Consider the following 5,431-nt stretch of genomic DNA (forward strand, 5'->3'; position numbering starts at 1 on the left):
AATAAAGTTGTTGATTCACTTGATTGTAAGAAAAAAATGAAATTAAAATGGATTCTTTGTAGGAATTAAAATAGATTATGGCCATTTGAATAGATTTTATGATTTAAGAATGTAAAATGGTGCTTTAAAACATAAAAGAAAGCACAATGCAATTTTTATTAAAAGGGAAAAAAGCTATCTTTCTGTTAGGTCAGGCTTCGGGATTTTATTCTGGCCAAGCTTGGAACCAAGTTGTAGGCCCGTTGGTTGGGCCGAGTTTGGGTTCAAGCCTAACAAAATCCTGTTTATGAAGAGTAAAAGCCCAGTCCGAGCCCGACTTAGCCTGGCCCCTGAACAGGTCTAGTTGAGGGGATGAGGTTGAAGAGATCGAGGAGGCTGAAGTAGAAATCCTAGATGAAGAACCCGAAGTTCCCCTGAGGTTCAGGTAGTCTTTCACCATGGTTCCTTGTAAATTGGTGGCGGAGGACATGCTTAAGGGAAGCATATAGCATCTCTCCTGAGGAGAGTTTGATCGCGAGCCTAAGGTTTCCCCTAGATAGTGGCCTGGTGACCGTGCTAAGGTGGCACCGCATCTTGCCTGTCTAGTTGATGCCGAACTGCTTCTGATACATGGTTGGGCTCCTTTGCTTCTGCATCATTCATGGCATTCTGATCACCTTACCCATGTTTATGTATTTTCTTTATCTAAAGAAGAACCAACATGGCTATTAATATTTCTGAGCCCAACTGAACACCGAGGGGCTTGTCAGAACTCCCTCCTTGTCAAAACTCCCTTCTTTATCTAAAGAAGAATGGACGACCTTTTGCTCCCAAGATGGTCATCCCAAGGACAAAAGTGAAGGCCTTGACAAAGGCCGAGTTGAAAAAGAAAGAGATAGTGGCCCTGAGGTGAATTACAAAGGTGTATGTTAAGTAGTACACCTCATCCACCATGTTGATCCGAGTTGGGATGATGTGGCCCTCGATTGGTCAGGCTTCACTTTGTAGGAGTTTGTAGCAATTTTCTTTTTATACTTGCTTTTTCCAAGTATTGATTATTTTTCCATGCCATGCAAACACAAAGATAGACCCTCGTCATCGAATGCAGCCCCTTCCTAACGTCGACTTGAGGAGGTTACTCCTCGGTCATTGAAGAGGCCGAAGGATTCAAGGCATGAGGTTGTCAAAGTAGATGTTGAACAAGTGCTTCCATCACATGGCCACTCATTGGCGACTCCCCAAAGGAGTCTTGAAGGGAAGATCCTTGTCATTGTAGAGGAGGAGGCCAGACCATTAGGGTGTACCGATTGAATTGATGTATCTACCCTTGGGACATGTTAGAGACTTAGGGAATGGTTGAGCAGCTCGCCCAGGCCATGTTGCTATCCGAGATCTAGAATGAGGTTGAGGATCATGCAAGTAGGGCACTAGAGAGCTCAGCCATCCACAAGATTAAAGTAAATGTTTGTGTACTCATTTCTACTAACTTCAAGAGCTTGAACTGACGCCATTCTTTGCTTTGTAGGTCGTTTGGTCAATTGTATATGCAGTCTCTAGAGACTTTTCGAGCATAAAGAGATAGAGAATACCATGTTAAAGGTTGTGATAGCCAAGGTGAAAAAGATTGTGGAAGCCAAGGAGGACGAAATGAAGAAAATGAAGAGTTGCTTTCATAAGGCGAAGGAGAAGGTGAAGGTTGTAGAGGAGGCTGAGGCGAGGCTTGCTCATGTGAAGCGGGAGGCCATGGCTGAGTTTTAGGCATCTAGCAATTTCAAGACTAAGTTGGATGACTTTGCCACTGACTCCTGGCAGATGGGCTTCACGCAATGCAAGAGCAAGGTCATGCACCTATTCCTTAAGATTGCCCTTGGAACCACGGGGTGCCTAACAAGCGAGCTGATGATGGAGGAGGAACCAAGGCTGCTAATTGGATAGGGATCTAGGAGCCTTTCAATGATCCTCCCCACCGAGGAGTGACATCGGTCAAGGTCCTTAGGCATCTGCTTCATCTTTTTCTTTTTGTTGGCTTTCTTGTTGCATTTATCCTTTTGCTTTTTGTACAGCTCGATATGCCAAGACCAAACACTTGTATAAAATTCTCTTGTAATGAAAAGTTGCTATTTTGCTTTGGGTTACTATTTTCTTTGTGTTTAATTACATGTTTGCTTTGTGGCCTCAACCATTGGGTTACTGAGGTCTTTGCTTCATGTGTTGATGATTAGGGCGTGGTCTTAGTCTTCGGGTAGCCAAGGTCTTTAGTTTCAAGACACAACCATAGCTTGAGTCGTTCCAAGATGAACTGGCCGAATTGCTTCCAAGCTATTAGATGATTAGGGAGCTTAGCAGTTCCTGGTCACTTAGGGCTTGATTAGAGGTTCTTCAACAGGCCAACTATGGTCCTCGGTCGACTCTACCCTGGAACCAAGCAAGGTAAGACTTCATGGGTCCTCAGCCCTGCGGGGCCATGCCAATACCATTGGGTGGTATTCATCGACCATCCTCTCGCCATGGGTGGCAAGGATGTCATTCCCACCATGCCCAACCCGAGTTGGGATAAGTATTAAGCCTTAACCATTGGTGATCGACTAGGTCCGAGCGTATTGTGCTCAATGTGTGTAGTGTCATGGGATGAGGCCACATGCTCTCTTATGAAAAAATAACTGTGTCTCAATCAAAGAATTGCAAAATTCTCAGCCACCGTTCGTTGGTAGTACATTCTCAAATTACAAGAGTTCCAACTTCTTGGTATAGGGTTGTCGTCAAGGTCCTTAAGCTTGTAGGAGATTGGTCCCAACACTTTGCTCACTTTGTATGATCATTCTCAATTCAGCCTAACTTAGTAGAGCTATAAAACAGGACGTGCTGGGTTGGCATGGCATGTCCCACATGCAGCCCATGCAAAGTGCGGACCATGCCTTCCTCCCTTGGGATATTTTGGGGGTTAGTCTGGCATGGCCCATGGCCCAAGCCCGTGCAAGCTCATGTTGTGTCGTGTCGTGCTACGAGCCAAGCTGGTCTGTAGGCCAAGCCATGGACTAGGCCAAAGTTATAAAAGGTTTATTTAAAAAATTGAAAAAAAATCTTAAAATTTTTATTTTATATGAATTTTGATGTATACAATTGTTTATATATACAATAATTAAATAAAATAGTATAGTAAATTTGAGAACAATTGTTTATTTTATTAAAATATTATGTACTATATATTATTGTATAGTTATAATATATAGAAATATATACATATATATGGGCCACATTGGGTCAAGTCGACACGTGGACACAGCTTGGCGTGGTCCCATAGGTCTAGAGGATGTTGGCACGCTCTTCTACCCACCTGCCTTTCGCTCTGTCCAATCGCAACTTCATGTCATGCAATAGAGTGTGGTTGGTGACTTTAGTCTGACATTTACTCTATGGGCAGTGGAATACGGTGGTACAATGATCTATTCCGAGCTCAGAACAATACTCATCGAATTTCCTATCTGTGAATTAGGTGCCCTTGTTGGTGATAAATACTTGGGGAATCTTGGAGTGACAGATGATTGATCTCGAAAAGAAACCTTAGGCATTTTGGGTTGTGATGCACGATAGGGGCTCGACCTCGATTCACTTGGTGAAGTAGTCAACAACCATGGGGAGGAATTTCTTCCGCCCAACTATAGGAGGGAAAGTATTGAGGATGGCTATGCCTCACTGAGCGAAAGGCCAAGGACTAGTGATTGATGTCAAGGGGACCGCTAATAGTGCAATAGTTTGGAATGTCTCTAACAACTGTCACACTTTTGCACGAGTTGCATAGTGTCTTGCTTCATGGTCGGCTAAAGTATCCTTGTTGGAGAGCTTTATGAGCGAGGGTCCAAGCACCAAGGTGGTCAACACAAATTCCTTCCTAGATTTCCCTGAGTATGTAGTCAACTTATTTTGGGGGAGACAATTTAGATAGGGAAAGGTGTGTAATCTTCAGTAGAGATGTCCTCTGATGATGCAATACTAAGTTGCTCTATGTACTAACTTCTTGGCTTTGCCTCGGTCTTATGGGACAATGCCATCCTATAGATACTAAATGATGGCATCTATCTAGGACAGTAATCGTTGTACTGGAAAGGTGGATAGGGTTACCTCAACGATGCTCGAATGGGCCAAGGGTGTCAACCCAAATAGTTCCGTCGAGGTTGGCTTAAGACAAACTAGCAAGCTTTAATAAGGCATTGGCTCGAAGATTCTTGGTCCATGGTACCTGTTGTATAGCAAAATGCATGGGGCAATGAGTTCTTGGACCTTCTTCAGGTAAGTGGTCATATTGGGCTCCCGAGCTTCAAACTTGTTAACTTGATTCACCACTAGCTGGGAACCGTTGAAAACTTTGACACGCCTTACGCCAAACACCTGAATAAGGCAAAATCTGGCTATCAAGGCTTCATACTCAGCTTCATTATTGAAGGTTCTGAAGTTAAACATAAGGGTGTACTCAAGAATGTTGTCTTCTAATCGAAGGAGTAGGAGAACAACACTACACCCCCACTGGTTAGAGGACCCGTAAACGTGGAATGTCCATGTTGGAGACTCTTTGGCTGGACCAAGGATTGATAAGGTGCACTCGAGGATGAAGTTGTCCAAGGCCTGAGCTTTAATGGTGGGTTGAGGAGTGTGGTCAAGGTTGAATTTGTTAAACTCCATGCTTTACCTTATCAAGTGACCTGATGTTTTTGGTTTTTGTAACACCTGCTTGAGGGGCTAATATGTGCGGACGTGGTTACTATGGGCCTATAAGTATGGTTGGAGTTTATGGGTTGAGGTTACTAAAGCTAGGGAGACCTTCTCCAGGTTTGGGTATCCGGTTTCCACATTAGCAAACATCTTGTTGGTGTAGTAAATGAGCCTCTATACTCTGCCTTTTTCTTTCACTAGGATTGAGTTGACCACCTCATTACCGAAAAATAGGTACAGTAGTAATTGATCTCCTGGGCTCAGTTTTATCAATAAGGATGGCAAGCTTAGGTGCTATTTCAACTATTGGAAGGCAGGTTACATTTCTAGATCTATTGGAATTTGTTCTAAAAGATGTTGCATTGCCTTGTGTGTCTAAGGAGATTGCATTTCTAGGATGGCCTGGATCTTCTTAGGGTTCACTTCAATTCCACTTTGGGTCACCATGAATCCTAGGAACTTGCCTGAGCTGACACCAAAGGCACATTTGGTCGGGTTCAATTTCATTTTTTTCTACCTAAGGAGGTCAAAGATTTCTTCAAGGTTGACCAGGTGTTGCTCAAGCTTCTTGCTCTTCAATAACATGCCATCAATGTACACCTCCATATATCAACCAAGTTGTTATCTGAAGATGTGGTTCACCAACTTTTGGAGGTCGTACAAGTGTTTTTGAAGACGAAAGGCATGGCCTTGTAGTAGTAGAGGCCTCGGTTAGTGATGAAGTTATCTTCTCTTGGTAGTCAGA

The sequence above is a fragment of the Nelumbo lutea genome, chromosome 6 (assembly GCF_056320005.1).
Source record: "Nelumbo lutea isolate HS-2025 chromosome 6, American lotus-T2T, whole genome shotgun sequence".
Taxonomy (NCBI): domain Eukaryota; kingdom Viridiplantae; phylum Streptophyta; class Magnoliopsida; order Proteales; family Nelumbonaceae; genus Nelumbo; species Nelumbo lutea.